The 24425-nt window shown below is 41.5% G+C and overlaps 1 protein-coding gene across 8 annotated transcripts in view; it reads right to left on the bottom strand.

The window, feature by feature from the left end:
* celf5a (cugbp, Elav-like family member 5a) overlaps positions 1–24425 on the bottom strand; it is a 176511-nt gene that overhangs the window by 54252 nt on the left and 97834 nt on the right. The gene's annotated exons all lie outside the window — the stretch shown is intronic.

The raw sequence follows: 24425 nt of genomic DNA, 5'->3' as shown, positions 1-24425 counted from the left end.
TGAAATTGTGGAAAGCTTTTTTTTACAGTACGCCGTCACGTTTTTCCTTCTTTACCAGCCACAGCTTACCCTGGAACCATGCAGAGCGGCTATCTAATGCTGCTTGACGGCTGATCTGTTCTCATGTGAATAAGTCCTCCATCCCACCATCCCCTCTTACTCTTTCCCCTTTCATCATATTTTTAGATACATAACTTAAGCTGTGCATTGGTATTCAAGATGTTATTTCTCCATGTATGACAATTATACCTCTTGGATGTATTTTTATATCTTCCCTCAACTCTATAGTTGAATATGTTATGTTGCTTTGGTTGGTAATTTCCAAGCTCTGAGACATGCAATCACTGTTTGGGCTGCTAGATTCCTTATCTGCTGTGACAAATAACTGTTGAGCTGCAACAACAACAGCAGATTGCCATGCAGAACAGAGCCTTTAATGCAGCAGCAATGCAAAATGAAATAGCAGTGAAGAGGCAGATGCTATAAACCACTCACTTAATTTGCTTCAGAACAGTTTTCTTCCATCATATTAGAGCTGTTAAACAAGGCAGAGTGTTGAACAGAGATGTTATGTCTCCCCTATATAAAAACTAATCTTTTCATCAGAAGAGCCTCCCAAGACTATTGTCTTCACTCATCAGTGGAGGAACAATAAACCTCTGGTGCTCCAGATATCCTTGATAGCCATATTAAAAAACACAACTGGGATTACTCCTGTCAGCAGGCGTGTGAAGTGTACATTATGGTAATGCAACCATCAGAAAAAATATTATATTTCTTGATTTTTACTTAACCCTCTTCCCCACCTCACCCATCTTCAGCTCCAAGAGACAATTTAGATTCGTCCTTGGCTCAAAGGCAGCACTACTTGAAATGCCTTTAGATTTGGTGCACACACACATCAAAGAGACCAGGAGCTTATTTTCAAGTATTTTGCACCCTGAGGCTAGGAGCTACTTCTGAGGCTGCTGTGTTCCCTGTAAATAGCTTGGTTTTCTGTTCCACAGATCCCAGCAAAGCACCATCTACCAGGGAGCTGTGGGCATGGGCCTCCGTGCTCTCCTATCACCAGAGGTAACAGGGAAAAATCACTGTGCATAATAGTTCTGCCAATTGCTTTCCTAAGGTGTTGATCAGTAATGCTCACAACAACTAAACTCAATCCCAGTCTGCCAGGGCAAAGGCATCCAGAGTATGTTCTGCTTCTCGCCTTTGAAAGATCAAACTTCTCGTCTTGCGTTTGATGGTGCTACCCTGTGATGTGCTAGAAGTTTCTGAGGATTCAGAGGCTCTTTTATCCCGTGTTCATCTTGTGGGGACATAAACAGTAACATACTGTACATACTGTAAGGGATAATCCACAACAAGAATTTTACCACCTGATGCTGTTAAACTTCTGTCACTAAGCAAAACATTTTTTTAAAAGAAAAGTAAAAGTATTCACTTAATTTTGTTTTCATCATTTGAAAGTTTATGGGACTTGCTATTGTTCAGCATTTTTTCTATGGTCACATAGCTTAGTTTCTGGACATAGTATGATTTGAGTGATTAAACTTGATCATAACTTTATGTGCAATAGACACTCTCTGGCTAATCTGGGTATTCACAAAGCCTATAATTTCACTGATATCCAACTATATACTGTATATATTTATATGTCTATCAACAGACAAAGACAAGGTAGTAATTGAATTGTGTCGTTTGACGTGACTTTACTCAATATCTCTCTGGTTAGAATGTAGAGAGAATCCTGGTAAAATTTGTGGGATTCAGCTCAGCAACTAACTATGCTTTAGTATAATAACTGGGGGAAAAAAGAAAGAATAGGCCTTGAATTGAATGTCAGAAACTCTCATTTCCCTATCTCTATCAAAGAGCATCAATCAACATTAAAAAGAATGGTACTTTCACTTGGTAGTGGAAATGTGCCTTTAAAGAAAGTTGTTTTAGTCTGCTGCATCTAAGATCATCCTTTCTACAGTGATGCCCTTCTTCTTTGTAATGACTGCTGCCAGCCAGCAATTCTGATGCCTCAGAGTGCATAGCATCATTTATAAGAAGACTGTGTGCTGTGATTAGCCCTATGCCTTATAACCATATATAAAAATTCATTTTAAATGTCCTTTAAAAACCCATAAAACATCCATATTGACTTGGGGCTGCCAAGCTGTAGGGTGCTGCTAATCAGTTCCCTCTATGGTCCATTTAGCCTCTTTGTCATTAAAGATAATACAAATAAAATAAGTGTTAACATGAAGGCACTTTGAATCCTTCTCCTGGAAAAAAAAACTCCCCTCACCAACTGTCAATAATTTGCACTAGAAGAAGATTCCCACGCTTGCAGTGCATTTGTGCTGAACAAATTCCAGTTAATTACAAGGCAAATGGTACAAAATGTGCTCTGTGACCATTACAATCCTGTTTGCTATGCTCAACAACGATGCATCACTCATCACACCCACACAAACACTAGCACGCAGATAAATGGAAACACATAGATATAAAGTCTCCAGCTAACACATATACACATTTGTGTACACCACACACTGTATCTCTCCTGATTAGACACATGCGGTGTCTTAATCTCTCAGCTTTACACAGATGCAAAATTCCAACACTTTGCTCTACCCTCTCTTGACTTTGACCAATATTGTGAGATAGTAGTATTCCAGCAATGGAACTTTAATGAAAGGTTTTGCAACAAGCATAGACGCTTGGTTGATCTAATGAGATCCCTAACTGTTTCTGCCATCTGCCAGACCCTAGTCATGACATTAACTATGCAGCCATGATAAGCCTCAAACCTCTTTTAGATGAAGCAACCCTCATCCGCTCTGTGTCAAGTGCTTATCCACAAACAAATGCATACCTCACGGAAAGCTGCAACATGACACAAGTACTGAATATTTTCAGTAGCACAAAAATATATTGTGGCTATGCAGCTCACTGTAGAACATGGTTTAAACTTTATTATATTGTATACTCACGATGAGAGGCCCCCTTGGCCTCTGTCTAATGTAATGTTTTCCTTTGATTTCACTAAGCTTTTGTAGCAGTATTGACATGCCCGGTATATAAGGCCTTGCTTTGAGTCAAACTCATCTGCAGTTTACGAGGATACCATTGTTCGCCTGGCTGGGGAGAGGTCACTGCAAGGGAGGAGAATAAATGTGGAGTGATTGACTAGTCTCTGTTGGAGAAATGAGTTCTCCATTCATTCCCAGGCTTCCAGAGGTGAAACGTCCTTCAGGAAAGTAAACACAATCTGACAGGGCCCTACAACAGACGCAAAGGCACAGCATGACACAGTCAGTAAGGACGGTGCTTTGCTACATACACTCTCCTCTCCTGCGTACCTCCTTTCCTTCCAGCCTCCAATCTGTACAAAAAGCCCACAACACATCAGGCCTCATTGCTGTATTTGGATGCTCTAGTAGGATTATTTTGTGAGGTTTTTTTTACTGCTGTGTAGACACAGGCAATGTTCATGGTCACGTTCACACGTCACTCAGAAATAAAAATGGGATACATGAATCCAGAGGGATGGGGTGATCATTCATGTAAGGTTATTAGCACAGTTTTCTCTGTAGGCTTCTATCCCAGGTCCTACCAGATCTCAGGTCCCTCCTGAAAAGCAAATTGAAAACCGGAGCGCTCATCAGAGACAGATTAGGCTATTTTCCCAACATGCTTAAATTGCAGTAATCTCGAATGCAGATCACATCTGCAGCTAATTGATGGATTTGCCAGATGATCTGAGAGAGGTTGGGCTCCACTGTGAGCTCCTGTTAATTTTCAGAAGGCAGATGCTTTAACCCTTCTCTGGCTGCTGCCAGCAAGAACTCAAGGCCAGTGTATACTGGAGTTAGCAGCATACTGTCATCAACTGTGACACAACTGTCCAAAGGCTTTGCCTAATTAGAGAGAACGATGAGCCTGGGTTTCTGTTATACATTGGTTTTGCATGAATAATTCAAAGCACATGAGGCTTACTGTTGTTCTTCAGGCCCTCTCTTGCCATTCATGGTAGAAGCTCCAGTGAGTATACAGGTGCCTGCCATCCACTCATGCAAATATGCTTACAGAGAAAGTGTGGTTAGCAGCTCGTCACAGCATTGTCACATACAATTCTGTTAGCTGCAGCCATGAAAGTTTGCATCATGGCTACCAGCCCGCAGAGGCCGAATACGTCAGCAATCAGAACTGTTCTCTTGTTCGTCTGAAGACAACGCTTTATTCGCTGATCGACACACAGAGGAACACAACGAGGCTGTTAGGAAGCCAACCTAAAACTGCACATCTAACGCCTTCACATGTAGTAAAGAAAAAAAACTAGTGTGTGTGTGTGTGTGCATGTGTCAGAGAGAGAGAGAGAGAAAGGAAATAGGAAATAAAGATGTATAAATGTTTGTACACGTGTATGTATTTTTGCATGTGATTGTACAAAAAAATGCATGAGCACTGTATGTGCTTGGGGATGTGCTGTGTGTTGTGGTTGTGGCAAGCAATGATCTATTTTTTCCCATTACCCTACTGCATACGTGTGGTTCATTTACATTCATGGTTATCCAGATAATGAAGCTTTCAATCCAGGGGATCCTGTGGTGAGAACAATGAACCCAATTACCTCCTGCCGCCTGTGAGATGGGATGGCAGACTCTGAGACAGATGGGAGAGGCTGCACTCGGCCGGCAATCCAATCACATTCATCTCGCTTGCTTCCCGTTTCCCCTGTTCATGTGTTCTGCAGCAACTTATCAACAGGCAGGCGCCAAAGAACCTGGGATCATTACATCACACACACCCAGCAACTCTGCAAACACACACATGCACAAACACACTCCCTGAGGTCCACTCGACCCCCACAATCTCCCCCCTCCATTCCCCACTCCCAACATGCACCTCAGGTTTTCTCTCTTCCTTCAAACACAACGTTAATCTTAAGAGTTCACATACTTCACCTGCTGGAGGAGTAGAAGGAGGTAAGGAAAGGGTTTTGTGGGCGAGGTAATATCTACCTCAATCTTGATCTCATTATCAGCGAGCCAAGGTCTGACTAAGAACATTCCTAATGATTTATGCAAGATACTCAAGTTTCTTTTTTCTAGCTTAATATTTCAGTTATATGCTCTGACTGAAATCATTCAAAGATGTGCTCAGCGAAAGTTAGTGGCTACTTTATCGGCCCTTGTGTGGATGAGCAACATGACGGAAGAAAATGGAAATAGTGTTGATCAAGAAAGAAGTTAAACAGGAGCATCTTTTTTGATCCAACTCTGATGCAATCCTATGAAATGAAATCAGTGAAGATAGCTGTTGAGTAATCTTAACTATAACCTAGGCTTGTGTCATCTTGCACCATGGGGATTTGCTAGATGACGACATTTGTCAGATGTAAACAGATGAATCGTATAATATAAAAATGAAAACAAACAACAAAACTATAAAAAGTGTAGGTACTAATATAATTCACATGGTAAATAGTCATATCAGTACGCCTCTTCAGCTAGAAATAATGCAGCACCAGAGCTACTTTCTACACATCTTTTGGAAGTTTTACAGGTAAAAAAAAAGTATAATGTAGTTTCTATAAGAGAGGACTTGACATTCAAAAGTAGCCAATGATACAGACTGTGCCTGGACCTAGACGGTGCTTGAGGGAATGTATTCCACTACTAGATAATTAGCTGGTGATTGCGTGAGAGCTGATACCAATTCTGCATAATACTCCAATATTTTCTGCAGGTTTCACGCAAAATATACTCTTATCTCATATTCTTCCCCGTTATGGCCACTAATTTTGACACTGTGATCAATAGTAATTGACTTAGTGATCGATGTGTCTCTTGAGGTTTTCTATCAGACTGCACTGCCATCAGTTGTGTCCACACTATTGTAGGGTAGTATATGGTTTGTTAGTGGGGATCTGCATGCTGATGCTTAAAGCAGCTCCCCTGAGTGGCATTTAGGTGTTATGTTAATGAATGTCAAGAAAAGAGATCTCGTTGGTCATCCCTGGGTACACACAGGTGTGTCGGTGCTCATACTCACACACCTGCCCGCACATGCGTTCATGCTCTGTCACATACACACACACGCAGACTGAGACTGAATACCCACTGAACCCTTGGATGCATTATTGATAAGCTACTAATTACGCTTGTTGCAATTTCAGCTGACCTTTCCCGGGAACATCCCGGATCATTATAAGCTGCATTCTCTTGAAATTGCAAAGGTAATCTAAAGTCCACCTCCCTCATTCCCCTTCTACCCCCAACACCACCACCCCACTCACTTCCCTCAATTCACTGCTGGATGAAGATGTGTTCTTCCATCCCAAAATAGTAGGAGAAATTGTTAAGAAAAAGATATGGGGAGTTAGAGAAGCAAACAATCAGGAAATATAGCAAAATAGTGTAAACATTACAGTACAGAATGCAGCTGAGTATATCTTAAGTTGAATGTCAGGTTTGTACTTCAACTGTTTTTCCAGAGCTTCTGCATGACATGAAATCATCTGAGCAATGACTCTGAAATGAATTCTTAGAGTACCTCTTGAAGTTCATTGTTAGCATTGTAATGCTCAGTATAATCTCATTCTATTAAAGGTTAAAAATTACACCATCTTGGGTCATTATACCTGTTTGCGTGCCATTATGACACTTTAGTCTGAAACTTTCTCATCATATTTTACCATTATGGCAAATATGTTAGTGTAATGGCTCTGTTTAAAGCAGCTTTCCTGCTCAGAAAACCATTTCATATTGGAAAGGCCGAGAACTGTAATGTGACTGGTTGTGTAGTTGGTGCTCAGTAAGATCAATAGATGATCAGCTAATCTGGGTGGTGCATATGACATAATGTTCCTGCTTGAACATGTACTATAAGTTCCATTATAGACACAAAAAAGAGCTATCATAATTATCGGGTGAATGCAGAACTGTTTGATGTCCAAATGTTTTGGATGCCCAACAACAGCTGGTAAAACTTATTATAATTTTTTCAATGCACCTTCAATTGATGGTTGTGGCCTTTAACAATCAACTTATCGATCTGGAGGTTAGGTCATTTGCATGAATTTACTTTGATTTATAAAATGTAGTACAATGAGAGTATGCGGAGTGGCATTAGTAACACTTAAACACTTCTGTCAATTTATTTTAGAACTGAAACAATAGTACACAACAGACACACAGTCTGTCAAAAAGTAACAAAGTCTGGCTCTGATGATAAAGCTTAAGAAACAAAGGGCTCCAGTACAAGGTGCTAAGTACAGCCACTGACTGCATGTTTTCTGCTATTGTTCTTTAATGACTCAGTGCACATACAGGTACTGTAGCCTTGATAAATACATACTATAATCCTTTATCTAAAAGATGCACAAATGCAGGTACTCATGCATAAATTATTCACAGTAAGCTCAGCGTTTACAGAAAACTGAAAATACCACATTTATTGGTATAGTAAAATGTTTCTGTGGCACAAATAATGAAATTAGCCAATGTCAAAAGCAACAACACTCTTAGTAGATCTACTAAGAGTAGACTAGTTAGTAGTAGTGGAAATTATTCAATTCATTCTCTCAGTCTTTCCATCTTTTGAATGTGGAAAAAAAATCACATGCATAATAGAATTTGAATAAAAATGTTTTTTCTCAAATCAGTATGTGGTGATGAAGTTAGGGCAAAGAGCTTCAGTACTGATGTAGAAGGTGTTTTTTAAGGTTTGCATGTCATTCAAAAAACAGAATTCCTGTGTGAAGGTCATGATGACAAATCTCTGCAAGAGTTTTATTCTCTTTTCCCTTTACTAGTTAACCAGCTTTTATCCTTCCACCTCCACAACTTGCCTCTTTCTCTGAAACACACACATGTACACACATACACAACAAAATATTTCCACAGATTCTGCAATTCTCCCTCTAAGAAGGGAGTCTATATGTTATTCAGAGTTATTCGGCTCTTCCAGTGCAATCAGATTTTGTTGGTGATGGGAGCTGACTTGGAACCAAAATAAATAGATAGAACGGGAAAAGGGCTGGGAACAGCAGTTTGCTTGCAGTGCTGTGAACCAGGTGAGCCAGTGCAGGCAGGGATGACACCAGCCAAAGGATTAATGGTCTCAGGGGAAGCCAAGGTAAGCCTGCTGCTCCTGCTTGACATCTTTGTACTTGTAAGAGCACAGAAATTAGCCAGGCAATGCGGTGAGTAATGGCCAGGGTGCTTCCATCAGTCCCATTTAACAATGCATGCAAAGCCAACAGAGGAAAATGCAGGAGAGTAAATGTTCTCTCCTGGGCATGTGCGCAGACTTGCATGGAGCAGTTTATCACATAAAACGTAGTGTTATGAATGCAGCAGAAACATTACACTTGTCCTGTCTGTTAAATTACATTAAACATCAGCCATATAGATCAGTGTTGTGCCTTGATTTCTTTTGACAGTATCAACCCTTAATTCTGGCTGAATTTGTTGATAAAAAACTGATATTGCATTGCAAAAATAAAGAATGGACGAAAAAATTTCATACTGCACATCATGCAGCTTCAGTGTTATTTAGTAATTAAGATAAGGAAGGTTTTTGACATCATCCTAGTGTTCATGACACCACTTTTGAACACAATGTGTATAGAGACATTATCATCTTACAGGAACCTCATGATGAAACAATGTTTGAACAACAGAGTCCCTGTGTAGTTATTTTAAATTCAGTGCCCTTGATACTTATTTCATCCCTTGTATATCCTTGCAACAGCTGGGTATTCCCCATCCAGCCTCCCTTCCACCTAATCCATAAACAATGATGAGGAGGTATGTAATATGTATATATTTCCCAGATAGACATAGAGCTATAATAAAAAAAACAGGAAAAACATATCATGTGCTCCAATCTTATGTCTTATGTTTCAGCACAAACCAAGTGTCAGTGACTCTTAAGTCAGATGGTATCGCAACAGGTTCAGAATTGTGTGCGCACACACACACACACACACACACACACACACACACACACACGCAGACACTCAGACACACAATATGCCCCCTAACAAGATCACCAGAGAAACGCAAAATCAAATATCTTATTTAGAATAAGACATATACTATTTTTACAAGCCTCTCTCAACTTTTCTTGCACCCAATAATGAATCCATATTTCTACCAATTTTCAAATATACTCAAAGATGCTGGAGACTGCACCAAGGTCATACTTGCTGTAAAAACAAATTGTATCAAATTCATATGTACAAAAGACAAAAAAATGGAGCGGCACATCATAATCCATAGTGTGGATAGGTTTGATACTTGGCAAATTCTTCATAAACCTGCTTCCCAGGGGCAACCCTCTGCAACTGGACTGCAACACTCCAGACAACTCCACTCAAAGTCAGAGTTCCTATTTGTGAACTTGGGGGGAAATTGGGAACAACTTGAAATTCTGACCTCTGACTTTGACTGGAATGCAGCATAAAATATAACAACTGGTGGCCCTGTTATGTAGACAAATATCACCATTTCCTGTTGCACTTCATTGCTGTTGTAAACAAATGCATAATGCAACAAGTTAGACTATCCTCATGTTCAGTCCACTTTGTTAGATTTTTTTCATTATTAATTAGGGTAAAACTGTGCATCCTCACTTTTAAAGTGTCCTAAATACATACCCCAGAAAATCCAAAAGCAGAGCCCAAGCTGTCTTTCCTCAGGTTGAGAATACAGAATCCTTCTTGGCATGGATGGGGGAATGGGTGGACAGAAGAATGAAGGGATGAGGGTTGATAGAGGTCTCCCAGCTGTCTAAGACCCAGGCTCGTCCCAGCACACTGGTTCCCACTAATGACCAGAGGCCCTGAATTCCTCCGGCTCCCCTGGGACAACAGCTGCTGCCATCCCCAGATTCTCCGCAGGCTTTGAAGGGGACGTGGCAGCAGTTGAGCTGGCTACGATCCTGCCTAGCAGAGCAGCAACTCAGGGATGGGGACAGACAGGCTTGTTGTGCCAGCAGGGTGGCTAAGCCTGCTGAAAGCCTATCCAGCCAATTACTCCCTCCGAATGCCAAGCTGGCTCTCTAATGGAGAAACTGGGGACCACACGCTGTTAGGTCCTCTCACTGGTTTACAGGTTTTACAGGTAAGCAGTAACACTCCCACTTCAGGTCAGGCATTTTTCTGTCCATTCTGACAGTTAGGACTAAATGGGGAGAAAAGCTCAGTTTGATTCTATCCAAACCAATTTGTTTAAAATGACAAAATTCCTTTTAGAGCTCTTGTTTCTCTCTGTCTTCCATCCACTCACACATAGCCTCTGGTTAGGCTTACCCTTTAGACTATTTGCAGAGAAGAGAGAAACTGCTATATAGGAAAGTAGTGAAAATGGCCAGGCTAGAGGGGATGGGAGCCTATGGTCAGACTACCTAATCATTCTGTCCACGTTCCTACTGTTCAGATAAGCAGCACAGTGCCTCCAGTGAGCCTTCCCTCCATCGGCGGCATACATATACTTTAACACAGCTAATTTGGGCAAGTCTTGCAGCACTTGCACACCATTTAGAGATACACTTCAGATTTCACTAGAGAACCAGTGGACCGTATGGCGGGATGGAGGTCAGAATAAATAAAGCTGCTACAACCCAGGAGAAATCAATTTAAAATATGTATTGTTTCAGCAACCATTGTTCTCTGTCAAAGCTGTTGAAGTAGCAATCAGCATTACTGTTATTGCAAATGTATTGTAGCAGCTGTGGGTAAATACAGTAAATGGGAATAGTTTTGCTGTGCCACAAAATCAACAAAAAAACGTATTAAGTCTAATCTCTAATTAAGTCCTTTCATTTAATGTTAAAGAAATACCTGAGCTTTTCTTTGGCATTTTTAAACTACAGGATCCCAACAAACTGAATCAGAGAGAAATATGGAATTACAAGCTGAGAAAATTCATTTTGTTACATGTGACAGCTTCTGGACTGTTCTTTTTTCCTCTGTGTTTACAAAACAATTTGTGAGAGTCCACTGAACCAACTTTCCTCTAACAATGTGTTATGAGACAGAGAAAAACAAGAGAGAATCAATAGGACCTGTGGTCATGTATAATTTGCAGGGCCAGCACCTGGCTGCCAACAAATAAAGATTTTTTTCCTGCACGTTGCATTCAAGGATATTGGACAATTTTGTTGGAGGTAGGCGGCTATTTTCACCAAATCCTGGCTTCAGGTCAGCCGAAATGATTGAATCTCTGTAAGCTCTGTGGGTGCACACAGCACTGTCCCTGTGTAAACAGGATGCCTGAATGTGTTCTTCACACTTCTTTGCATGTTATGTTTATATCCATGCACAAGCTCAGCTAAGACACACTGACAAACTGCACCTTGCAGAAGTCATAGCCAAACCACATTGGCGGTAAAATAAATCTTTTTAATTGCATGGAGAGTAGTGTGCGATTCTCAGCATTTTTTCTGTGTACAATCTTCCTCTAACCATGCACTATGCGATCGCGTTTGTGTGTGTGTGTGTGTCAGGTTGGTTGGCAGGCTGTGAGGCTGCCTTGGCTAGTCAGAGAGCTCTTCTCCCTGAACCAGCTGGGCCCTCCTGCCTCCCTCCAAAGCAGTCAGTGCAGACCACATGGTCTCACCCCCACTCTGAAAGGTGCCATTCAGCCTCACACAGTTAGACACACTTGGACACACATACTAGCAGACACACACACACACACACACAGAACGACACATATAGCGTACACCAAAGCGCCTTCTACTGTTCAAACACAGCAAACTAACCTGTTCAGCTGAGCCATCCATTAACTATTACTATCACACTATTTATAATCTAACAGGCCAGGCAATATATATCAAAACATGTAGATCATCCAAAGCAAGGAATTACAGCAACATGAATGCAGTATTAGTTATAAGCCAGACTTCACATGTACTGCAAGTAAATGTCTTAGCTGGCAATTCCACAATGTCCCTTGTAAATATTTCATTAAATAGTACACTTGGAATTAAACTCTTTATCTTAATATTCACTTACCATTATACAGTATGTACTTTATTCACTGAGTATTGTAATTCTGTGTTTCAATATTGTAATTTTACTACTGCTACTTTAAACATACAACAAGCACTATTGTATCTGAGTTGCTCGTAATGTGGTTTCTAATTTTTTTGTCCTGTTAAATGAGATTTTCCTTTAACCAAAATGATTTACGGATAGAAGGGGATTATACAACTTCCTCAGAAAAATGTGTGATTTCGGGCTACATAATTAAAATTGATTTAAAAAAATAATTAAATTATTTATTGTTTTACAGCAATTTTTTTTAAATCCTTATTTTCATAGAAAAGAAAAAGCAGTCGGTTATAGTTATTATTAATTCTTCACTCTTCATCTCAAATCAGTTCTGTTTTTGTGTATAGAAGAGGGCCATATTGGTACTTTGCATTGTCAACAGTGTTATTCTGCAAAACAGGTGTACTTTTGGGCTGTGCTGTGTTTGGCGAAGAGAAGGTGTTTGCTCTTAGAGGTTTGTTCTATCAGTCGTTCTGGATGAGGTCTCTGAGGTGGACAGAGATAAAGAGATGTGTTGTGGAGAAATGGCAAAGAGGAGGAGGAGGAGAAGGAGAGCAAGACATTGGGAGGTCCAGGTCACATGGTGGGCCCCAGGACCTTGTGGTGGAGGTAGAGCACTTCCCTTGAGCTACATTTACCCTTTAGCTACAGTCAGGCAAGCAGGCTGAGTGGACAGAGGTAGGTGGGGGGAGTGCGGGGCACAATGAGAGAGAAAGTGAGACAAGTGAGCTGGAGAGAGAAATGTAGCATTGAATCTTAATGTCAGATCAGAGCTGAGCTGAGCGGCGAGGAGATCTCTCCTGCCAGCAGCGTATGAACATGCATCTGTATCAAGGGTAAAATATTGTGATCTTTGATTATTCCCTCTTTCACCTTTCATTAATGTTATCCAGATAGAAGGCAAGGCAGATTGACATGCACACACGAGACTAGAAAGGATTTCACAGGCACACGGGTGAGATAGCATAGGATTTTGACAGAACCCTTTGTTTCCTCTGTGCTGTTGCTGTACATTACTTCTCTGCAGTTGTAGGTCACATTCATTTTATACTGAGATGGAGCTGTCTGCAGTCTGTTTTCAGCTTTTTATGTTCTGTTTGTGGGCTCATGTGATAAGAACGAAAACAGGCAATTTCCCCTCATCATGTGCAATAAAGACAGAAAGGACATAATAAGTGGGTTACTAGTGTAATCACATACGTACAATCATTTTCTCACACACACACATACACACTAACATGTGAGGTAACTACAAGGAGGGTAGAAACAACTGAAGGAATAGAAAAGAGGAGGGTGAGGTGAGGTGAGGGTATGGCTGGATTAATCATCACAATATTAATTAGGATAATTTCTGATATTGATATATATCATTATATGTCAAATGTATGCAAAATCAACGCAAACTGTGTTCTTCAAACACTTCAAAAGCAGATTTTGTTCATTTTTAATTAAAGCTTTCTCTAGAACCATGATGATAATGATAATATCATAAACAAAATATTATTTGGATAAAACTAGATAAATGTTAATATTGCCTTACTGCCCTATGGGGGTTTGGCAATATTATTATGGTAGGGTCCGCACATTGTTTAATGGAATCAAATGGTACAAATAAAATCCTGTTTCACTGTCGTGCAGGGATCCCATTTCTTCAGATAAATAATTCAGATTGTACATGCTGGGAGGCCACGAATAGATTCCTAAAATAACAGGAGGGCGGAGGGATGGAGGAAGGGTGGGGGAATAGTAGGAAAGAGGATGACAACTATCGGAGGGGGCTGACAGCCAGCGAGCCAGGGACTTCGTCATCCCTCCAGTCCCTCTATGACCTGGGATAGGGAGCATCTCCTGAAACCACTGCTGTACCAACTATCATTACACCCACAATGCAGCCAAAAGACACATCCTCCTGTCTTACGCCTGATAGGCCCAGATTTAACATGTTAATCATGTTATTGGCCGATGCCCCTGCTGTCAGACTGGTTTTGTTAAACTGAGCTGCCATAGATTAAGAATGTACCCCCCTCTAACAGACTGAGTAAGATGGTCGCAGCAGTGCTTCAAGGTTTCACTATAACATTCAGGAATCAATCCCTGCTTCCAATCCAGCGTATTAGGTTGATATGTGCCAGTAGTCCAGGCAGGCAGCTGTTGAGGGCTTTACCTTTCCCTAAAGCACATTTTGCCTACACTGCTCCCCGACTCCCTGATAACATTAATGCCAGGCAGATGTCCCTGAACTAGTCAACAGACATTTTCTTAATATTAGAGTAGTAGACTGGCTTCTTTTCTTTGCCCCTACTGAATTTCTTGAAAATCTCCAGTGGCTTTTAAGAGCAACACAATATTGACCCACAATATCTTCCACATCAACAACAGGCGAGCCAGTCGCTTCCCTAATGGTAGTAAAATCAATAGATAACGAATGAACTTATTTATATTTCAAGTGATGATGTGCCATGTTTGGGGTTTTGTGACAAGTTTATTGTTGTAGGGGGATACTGAGGAGGAATATTTACAATACACTAATGAAAAAAACATGTCTGTGGATCTCCATCAGCTGTTGTCATTCTACAGCAAATAACATCTGTTCCAGATGGGGATCTCTTCCTTATCAAGACACTGCTCCACCTCTGTCATTAGTCAAAGTCCAACTCAGTAGCTAATCTACAATGAAAAGACAGTTCAGCCCCTCAGATCTTACCCAATAACTTCCTCACTTCCACTATCAAAGTGCTCTTTGAAGTTCACATTCTATAAATTTGGTTCAAGTGTCAGGTCAGAGTTCCTGCAGCCAAAGGTACGGCAGTCATTTGAAGCCTCACTCTTCTTTCTAGTTATTCCCCAATCCCGCAACCTCGGCTGTCTTTGTATTCTTTAGCAGGAGCCCTCTTCATGTTAATTGCAAAGAGGCAATCAAGATGGCCTGTGTTTGGTCCTGGCCACAACCCCCTAAGAACTGAAGTGTTTGGGGATACACTTATTAACTTCATTGCACAGAGACCCATTTGCCAGTCATGCTTGACAATACTAGTTCGCCTGATAGACTCATTGATGAGAGGGGGCCAGGGGAAAAGTCAAGACAGTAAGGAAAAAAGAATAAAAGGAAAGAAAAGGCAAACAAAGCACACATTAGTGGATAGTATAAACCTGGTACAAATATCAGTGATCCAAAGGATCAAGTGAGAGAAGGGGAATATAGGGTAAGTTTTAAAAAAGGAGAAAATACAAACTCACATTACACGTTACCATGAACCATGACAAGGCCAGGGCAGCTAGAGCATGACCACATCAACACTACTTCAGGCAGGAGTGCTGCAATAATGACTAAGTCAGGAATACACACATACACACGAATACTTATGAATAATGTTAAAACACTCCTTCTTCTTTCATGCACCAAAGCAAAGGTTACCCCAATCATCTTTTCGGCTGCCGCAGTTTTACAGCCCCAGAATGACTGCTTCTCTCTCCATTACCTCTGCACTTGTTTGACTGGCAGATGGGTGGAAAGACGGTGGATGGAGAGTGGGCGGGTGGGCAATCATGGGACTGTGTGTCACAGTGGTGTGCGTGCTTGCGGCCCTATTTGTCGTCTCAGCAGATGAGATGGGAAAGGCAGGTGAGACGTGGCTGGGCCTTATTTAAAAGCCTCTTTATGGTGCCCACTGAACCAACATTGGCATTCCCTAATGGTACATCACAGACGCATCATCCCATGCTATTCCTTGCTATCCCTATGTCCTATGTCCTTGTCTGTTGTCATTGCTTTAATAGCTGCCACAGCTTAAGTCACAGACAATATAGGCATTACAATACATCGCCAAATTCCATACAGATTAAATATTCCACTAAGTACTATATTTCTGTGGCCTTCAGGAATACTAATCTCTGTTTAATCTATCATATGATAGCTTTCATATCTCCATTTGGATCATTTGGTTGAAGCAGGCGTCTTTTCCAGTCCAAGGGTAGCATGATACTGTGATTTAAGTGAATGGTCTGGACAGTGAGAGACACAGACGGTGAAGCGAGAGGCTATATGCTAAGATGGAGAGACAGAGGAAAGAAGAGTTTACATTGGAGGGACAGACATGGAGAGCTAGCTGAGTTACAGGCAATGAATCTGAATAAAGATCAAAATTTATTTGATATTATTTAAATTATTTGATATTTGATTTGATTGTTTTCTCTATAACTTTGTTTCTTGTTTCTCTAACTTTCTGCTGCTGCAACTGGCTTATACCTGCAGAGCTTAAATGCACTCCAAAATCTAGGAGTGTCCTCATGTATGCCCCTAATGTGTAAAATTTTGATTTTATATTTAAAAAAATCTAATACATGAGCTGGCAGTGGAATATTATTATAACTAAAGTGCTCCACAAACATTTTCAGAGTGAAATTACAGTGTGTTGTGTAGACATAAAGACTGACTGCATTGCACATATGTTGAATTCTTTTTTACACTGATTGGAAAGGCGTTTTCTTTTGGTCCATATCCTGAGGTGGAAAAAGCTCTTGTTTCCTTCTTTCCTGTCTCTTTCTTTGTCATCACTTATTTGCCCCGCCATTCTTTCTCTTGTGTTTGCTCGGTCTCTCATTTGTCTATTTGTTGCTCATGCACTTTTTCAGTCCCCAGTCATGAGAGATCCAAGATCAATTTCGTATAATAGACACCACAGAAAAAAATGAAAACAATCTTGAACGAACAAACATTTCTCTTCATATTAAACACATTGAAAGACAATATGGATGTGTAAACACTGTCACATCTTATAAACACTGTAAAGCTTTTAATTAGAGTCATAATCAATGATTTGCTCTCAAGAGCTAACAACTGGAAACTGCAGTATGGCTTTTCTTAGTGTTTGTGTGTCTTCAAATGGGCCAACGTTTGTGCATGAGCAACAATCATTTTTGTTTCTCTCTTGTCAGTTTTTGTATACACAAAAGCTCCAAATAGACTTTGGCCTCTCTCAGTGAACAAATAGGACATTTTCTTTCCACATGGAGTGTAGGGAGCAAAGGTCTCACAAAATTAGGGCAGAGAATTCAGTGCTGGGCATAGACCAGTAAGTGAAGCGAGGAGGGCAAAATCTAAAATCTACTGTTAGCCTGAAAATGATTAAACTCCCTGGAATGTATCTCAATAACAATCATGACACTTGTCTAACTCAGTCTAACTCAATCCAAAGTGGGGAGAGGAGCTTGCATCTCTGATGTATGAGAGTTATATTATGTTTGTGTGTGTGTGTGTGTGTGTGTGCATTTGCCTGTGTGCATGTGTCTCCAGTCTGCTTTAATCTCCTCCCATCTGCTGGCGGACCTCCTCTCCCTGTTCAGAGGCCTGCTGTGCACCGCCCGATCTGCTGAGCCTGACCTCACTGTGGGTATATGTGTGTGTTCGCGCGCGTATGTGTGTGTGGTGGGCTGCTTGATGAGCCTGGTTCCTTATGAAGTGGTGTCATTAAAGTAGAGAGAAGGAGCAAACGGGTGATTGCATTGATTTGGCAGAGGTTGCACAGACTCTGTCCTCCAATCAGAGCCCTCGCTTGGCCTCCTCCAGCTCCACTGCAATCACAGAGCACCAAGTCCACAGAGGACACACGCACACGCACACACACACACACACACACACACAAATCCACACACACAAATCCACACACCAGTTTATCAGCCTCAGGTATGGGCTTGTCATTTCCATTATCTGCTTACACTGTGGGTACATATACCAGAATATTTGACAACAGCATGTCACTGTCAACTTCTAATAGGGTTGTAAATATTTTTTCAATTAAAATGAACTGCACACATTTTATGGTTAAGTGCATAGTTAATCACATGTTGAATTTCTGTGATAACACTTAATTATAATAATAATACACTTTATTTATATAGCACCTTTTATAACATATAATGCAGCTTGAAGTGCTTCACAAGGGAAACAAATCAATGACACTCAGAATTCAAAATCTGCAGAAATCCTATATTTACAAAATTCAAGTTAAATTGAGACAGTTACACATTAAGAAAAGACAATTAACAGTAGAATAAACATCTGCTGCAAACAGGCTGCTACAGAAGCTGCTTTTCCTAATTTACTACACACAGGTTGTTTTAAGTGAATGGAAATGAAATGGCCAATAAAATGAAAAAGTTCACAAAACAAAGTCTAAATAGGGACAGCCTTAAAGAGGTCAGCTTTCTTTTCCATCTCCATGCCACTGTGCTGTATATGTTGTAAGTTGGTTAGCATAGCAAGCCTGTTTACTAATCTAGCATACACTGAACAGAAGGTTCTATGAAGTGTGTAATAGAGCTGTGAGATTATTGTTTGCATCCACAAAGCCTTAACAGGCAGGTGCCTGTAACATGAAGAACAGTGAAATGTGACTGATACAGTTAAAAGCATGCATTTCATTTTTTATTAACATCATGTCAACACGTTTACTTTGACGTTGCAAATCTTTAAAAATATACCGTACAGAATGTTGCATAATTGTGAAAAGCACATTTTAGGACATCTCACAACGCTCATGATGGCCCATATTGTTGCATCTAAAGAACCTTTCTTAACTGATATCCAAAGTTAAGTGGTGGTCAAATGATGAATGATGTGTCACACTATCTTGTATCAATACCATAACGATTTATTCTCTTTTTCATCACATTGAGATATCAGATTATCTTTGTATTATGACTCAAAAAATGACACCTCAAACATCAAAGCACTACATCTGCGTGGTACAGAACTTAAGATCCCTTATTGTCACAGCAATGTGGACAACTACTATACATCATGCACATGTTTTGATGTGTTCAAAGGGTACAGAGAAAAGGGCAGGAGAACCAGAGGGGGACAAAGAGGGAGAGATGGAGAGGGTAGAATGAATTATATAGTGTAGAGAATTGAACACTAAATTGATCTGCAGTCTGTCTGTCCCCAAAGAGGTTGAGGTACTATAATGAGAATGGCAGACCAGATGCATACAGGGGCCGTCTCTTCGCCATCTCTATCCCTGTCTGAAAGAAGACAAGTTTGTTTCTCAAGGTGATTGTTGCGGTGATAAGGGAGAGGGTGTTATTAAGGGTGACAGCAGAGGGGCTGAGAGGCAGTGGCTGACTGGATAACCTTGTCCCCATCCCCGCCTCGCTTCCTTCTGCATGAGCATCTCCACCACTGGCCTGCCCTGCCTGCTTGCTCGTCTGAACACAATCTGCTGGCTGGAATTACCTCCCGGCCCCAGGAAAACTAAACATGATTTCTGACCTTTCCTTTCTGTGTTCAACAGTAACCTTTGCTGATCCGCCTACGCTACGAGACCATCGCAACGAACAAGGGATCGAGTGGAAGGGATGTGTGTGTTTTTAAAAAAGGGGAGGGAGGATGAATGTGTGTTTAGCTAAATTTATGTATGCATGCATATTTAAAGGCGAGTACAGGGGGTGGATGCAATAACCATAACACTTGTACAATATCATACAATCCAATAAAACAGCCCCGCAATATGTTGTGGAGCTATACTGTAAGGTGTTTCTCTTATTTTGTCTACACGCCGTAAGTAGCTGCTGCTTCCATCTGTGTATGTGCTGACTGAGTGTACCACAGAAGTTGCAGTTATAGTGTATTTTGTTGGAAAAAGAACACTATAACTGTGTTTGCAGAAATACTGCATCTTTCAACTAGTTATATTCATTACATCATCACTCTGCTTTCTCTTGTTGTTCTTTGCTGCATCAGCAAGTTTTGCATTGGCGTTATCATTAGTAGTTTGTTAGATAAGGCTAATTGATCTCCACCTACCCAGTGTATTAGTGAATTGTTGTGATCTACTTCTTCCACTGACTCTGCAGAACTCCAACAGCCTCAGCACAATCTGACCCTCAGGAGCAAAGCACATCCCCATAGAAATGATTTCATCATCTCTTTCTCTCTCTCTGTTTGTCTGTTGCTCTCCTGCTTTCTCTTCCCTTGTCTGTCTTCCATAAACCTGATTCACCCCACCCCCTCCCCTTAAAGACAAACCAGTTTGTGCTGATGTGAGGGTAAATTTAAAGGTCCAGTGTGTAGGATTTAGTGGCATCTAGCGGTGAAATTGCAGTTTGCAACCTTTTGAATACCTCTCGCCTCACCCTCCCCTTCCAAGCGTGTAGGAGAAACTACGGTGGCCGCGAAACCTGAAACACGAACAGCCATATCTAGAGCCAGTGTTTGGTTTGTCCTTTCTGGGCTACTGTAGAAACATGGCGGTGCAACACGGTGACCTCCATGGAAGGGGACCCACTCCCTATGTAGATAAAAATGGCTTATTCTAAGGTAATAAAAACATAAAGATTCTTATTTTCAGGTGGTTTATACACTAATGAAAACATACTTGTGAATATTATATTCCATTTCTGCCTATAGCTCCCCCTAAATGTTACACACTGGACCTTTAAAAGCTTACAGGCAGAGTGACCTGAACATCCCAGGCCAGTTAGCTGACTGAACTCTGGGCTAGCCAAGGTCTGTGTATCAGTATTGTTTGTGTAAGAGCACCAGAGGGGATTTGGACAAGGAGTTTGAGCTCTGAATGTGTGACCCACAGCTGGCCTCACCATTGGATTAGCTCACCCTGATCCCCACAACCTCTGAACATGCTCCCTACTATTTCAAGATCTCTCCATTTATGCCCAGCCAAGCACATTGTGACCAGTAATCTATAGTTTTGCTCTCTCCAAAGGGAGAAGATATATTGTTGAGCTTTTTGCTTTGCCCCTGCCGCCACTCCCTCTCGCTGGTTTATCCACACTTTTCTCTGTTTATTTTGCACTTGTTCCCTCTCTCTCTCTTCCACTTTCAGTCTCTCAGTACAAATTCCCTTCTTTCACCTCTCTACTCTCACCACCCGTCTTTTCACCCCTCATTCCTCTCCCTCTAACTACCCCTCTCTCTTTCATTCCCTCTCTCTTTTCTAAAGGGATCAGTGGAACTTAGAGGCCTTCCTGCTTGGTTCATTACTGAGCTGCTCTGACATGGGGAGCTCGTCTTTCTAGTAAGGGAAGGAGAACACCACAACAGAGTGGTCCATGTTTAATACATGGACCACTCTGTTGTCTTTCATACCCGATAAATTCATCATCAAAAACTGAGCGCAGAACAGCAACAGAGCATGTAAACCTGCTCTCTCAATCTAGATTCCCAATCTTTGTCCTCACTCTCCATTTAACTTATTGCCTCTCGCTCTGGTTCTCTCTCTCTGTCTCTCTTTGTTCCGTCACATCTCAGTGAACTGGAGCAAACCTTTTCATTGTCCTTCAGTTGGAGTAAACACACAAACACAATGCAATGCTGCTGCTTGGCCCGCAACATGAAACACAGCTCATGAAAAGGAAATTGACCCATTCCATTCAGCATATGTGTACACGTGTTCCTGCTGTCATGTACATCCAACTGCCCACTGCGCGCGTGTGTGTGTTTGCCTGAGAGAGAGCGTGTGTGTGGGTGTGCGTCAGAGCCGTATGGGTATGTATGTGTTTGTCCTCTCTGTGTGGGTGTGTGTGTGGGTGGAAGGCCTGCCTTGATAATGCCAGAGCCTGTTTCTAATCCAGGCCTCTTCAGTGGGCTGTAGCTCTAGCTGTTCCAGGCAGGCCTGCTGCAACACCAACAGAGCCCCAGCTGACAGGTAACCTGCTCCTCTCTCTGCTTTCTAGACAATCTCTGAGCTCAAAACTTTAACAGTGGGTTAAGCTGGGAAATGTGAAGAGCTACGAAGAAATAAAAATGCAGCACTTAAACAGAAAAACAATTTAGCCTGAGAATGATCAAAAAAAAAGATTATGTAAAAGAAAATGAAATGAAAGCCCTCAAAAAAGGAAACAAGAAGGGGCAGATAGTAATAGTGGAAATCTAAGCGGGTGCCACTGGTAAAGGGTTTAGGATGAAATCAAAGTGGTTAACACTGATTTATCCTGTGTAAGGATGCCAAGCCCTCTAAGGAGGCACTGAACAGCCCTTCAAAAATGAAATATCAGCAGCAGTCAGTACCAGTCATCAGTGCCATGTGTGATGGAAAATCAATCTATTTCATATCAGAGACCTGTGAGGAGAAAACAAGAGAGATGGGTCCCTGCTGCCTCCTCGCTGCACCTTTTTAAACGTCTTCCCAACAGAAACATCTCAGAATGGTCTGCGTCATCAGTGACGGGGACATTCACGGTGCTGGTGGCTCAATGTGTAACGGCTGCTGTTCTGCTAGATTAGGTAGGTGATTGGCCATTAATATTCATTTCACAGTGTGTCTTTGTTAGGCGGCAGCAGGGTCTGACAGAGTATTTGGATGGATTTACTCTGCCGTATATTTCCCTTTAATTTCTATAGGCAAGGTACCTAGTGGCCGGATGTACTGTAATTTTTATCAGTTTGTTCTATCCGATGAGGTGAAAGCTATGAACATCTCCATCAGGAAACTGCTCAATTTTGATCAAATGTCCAAGAGTCATCAAATATTTGGTGGCATTAGTTAGAAGAATATGTTCTGTTGTCTTCCTGTTTGATGACTATAGGCAGGCAGGTTAATTTTTTACTGAAACAGTAACCAGGGAAAGTACACTGTTCTGGTCTGTGCCTGTCTGGTCTTAATAACAGCAGAGAGATGCACCAGGAGGAGCGCAGGTCCAGCAGGGATAAAACCACAGTAACAGGTCTTTCCCCACTGGACGGCCAACCTGGCACAGGTGATCTGAACAGTCCTCCTCATAATGAGATTAAGGGACTAATTAGTATGACTGTGTGTTGTAGTGTGACTGTGTGCCCTGAGGAATATATGCCCCCTATCGGACTAGCAGTGTGGCCCCTGAGAGAGCAGGCCAGACTGGGTCTGTCCCTGGTGTCCCCCCCATCACTGCACTGAGAGGCTCATTAATATTTTTTTGCATCCGCTCTTCCAGCTCCTGTACACCACGCTGAGTTAAAATCCTGAAGTTATTGATCTTGATTCTGGCAACAGCAGGCGAATAAGGATCAAAATAACAAAAATCTAATCTTGGCAGTTTTGACAATGTGAAATCAGGAGAGTAATAATTACAGGTCCCTGAAATTTCAGACAGCACAATGAAATACTCTTCAATCTTTTATAGCAAATAAGAAGCTAAGGCTTGTAAAAGTAGGCCATGGAGGAGCATCAGCAACATCAGCTAACAGTAGCAAGAGCAGATAAAGACAGAACCAGATATGGAGAAAACCAAAATTATCTTTACCAGTGATAATTACAGAAATAATTCAAGATAGCAAATTACAAGCAGGATGACAATGCAATATTTAAAAAATGAAAATCAGATCCATTTCCCTACGCACACTCCATATCTCCCCCTTTTGCTTCTACCTCCTAACCCGTTAAAGTCATGCTAGTGTTTGATTGCCCCTGCGGCGCCACTCTGACCTGTTCATTTAAGATGATGTGCAACTCTCAGGTCTGTTCCAGCACTCATTTGTTCCTCAGTGGGGTCCCCACGGCTGGCCAGTAAGAGGACCCCATACTGACCAAAGTGCCCTGGGACCTCTAAAACCGGCCACTCACAACCAAGTAAAGAGACAGCTGAGTGTCATTGTTAATGTGGACACGCATCACCACAATGGCAAAATCAATGGAGCTATAGGGGACATCAATCTTGACAGCACAAGACCCTTTTGCTTGTCTCACTACTCCTCTAAAGGTCTGAATGAATGGTTGAGAGAAGGAGGGAAGACGAAGGAGAAAGAGAAAGAGAAAAAGAAAGGGAACATGGAGGACTGACAGTGATCTTTATTGGCCTTTCCTCCATCCATCTCAAGGGGTTATGCTGTCCTTTGAAGATTGTGTGCATTTGACAGGCAGCCAAAGTGGCCAGCCATCCTAATTCACCCAAAACAGGCAGAGGTTTTTAGGTAAAGCTTCAGAAGTGCAGCACGGCAGCTGTATGCAGTTGGCATCAGGCTTGCATTTTCTCTCCCTGCCTGTTTTTCACTTCCAAATCTCTCTCTCCTTCCACCAGGATGAGAAAGACTGAAAACAGCGTTCCTCCTTTAAACAACAAAAAGGCACTTGCTTTGTTATGGGGTGACACATGAGATGCTCACCAAAAATAACAGCAAGGTTCATTGTCTCTCCCACTGACTTGAAGGATGCCTCCTCATCTCATTAACATATATGCAGATAGGCAGTGAGTAAATGAAAGCCTCCAAAAAATGGGAGAGATCAAAGACGACAGAATTAAGGCCAAGTAATGAGGATCTTGGCAAGAACCTGGCAAATTTATTGATTGTTTGGCAAGCTGTATGTGCTCCTGCTCCATTTTCCCCTCCCTGTATACCATTTACTCTTGTGCTTCAAATGCATACAGACCA

Source organism: Siniperca chuatsi, linkage group LG6 (genome assembly GCF_020085105.1).
Source record: "Siniperca chuatsi isolate FFG_IHB_CAS linkage group LG6, ASM2008510v1, whole genome shotgun sequence".
Taxonomy (NCBI): domain Eukaryota; kingdom Metazoa; phylum Chordata; class Actinopteri; order Centrarchiformes; family Sinipercidae; genus Siniperca; species Siniperca chuatsi.
This window is presented reverse-complemented; position numbering and strand designations above follow the sequence as displayed.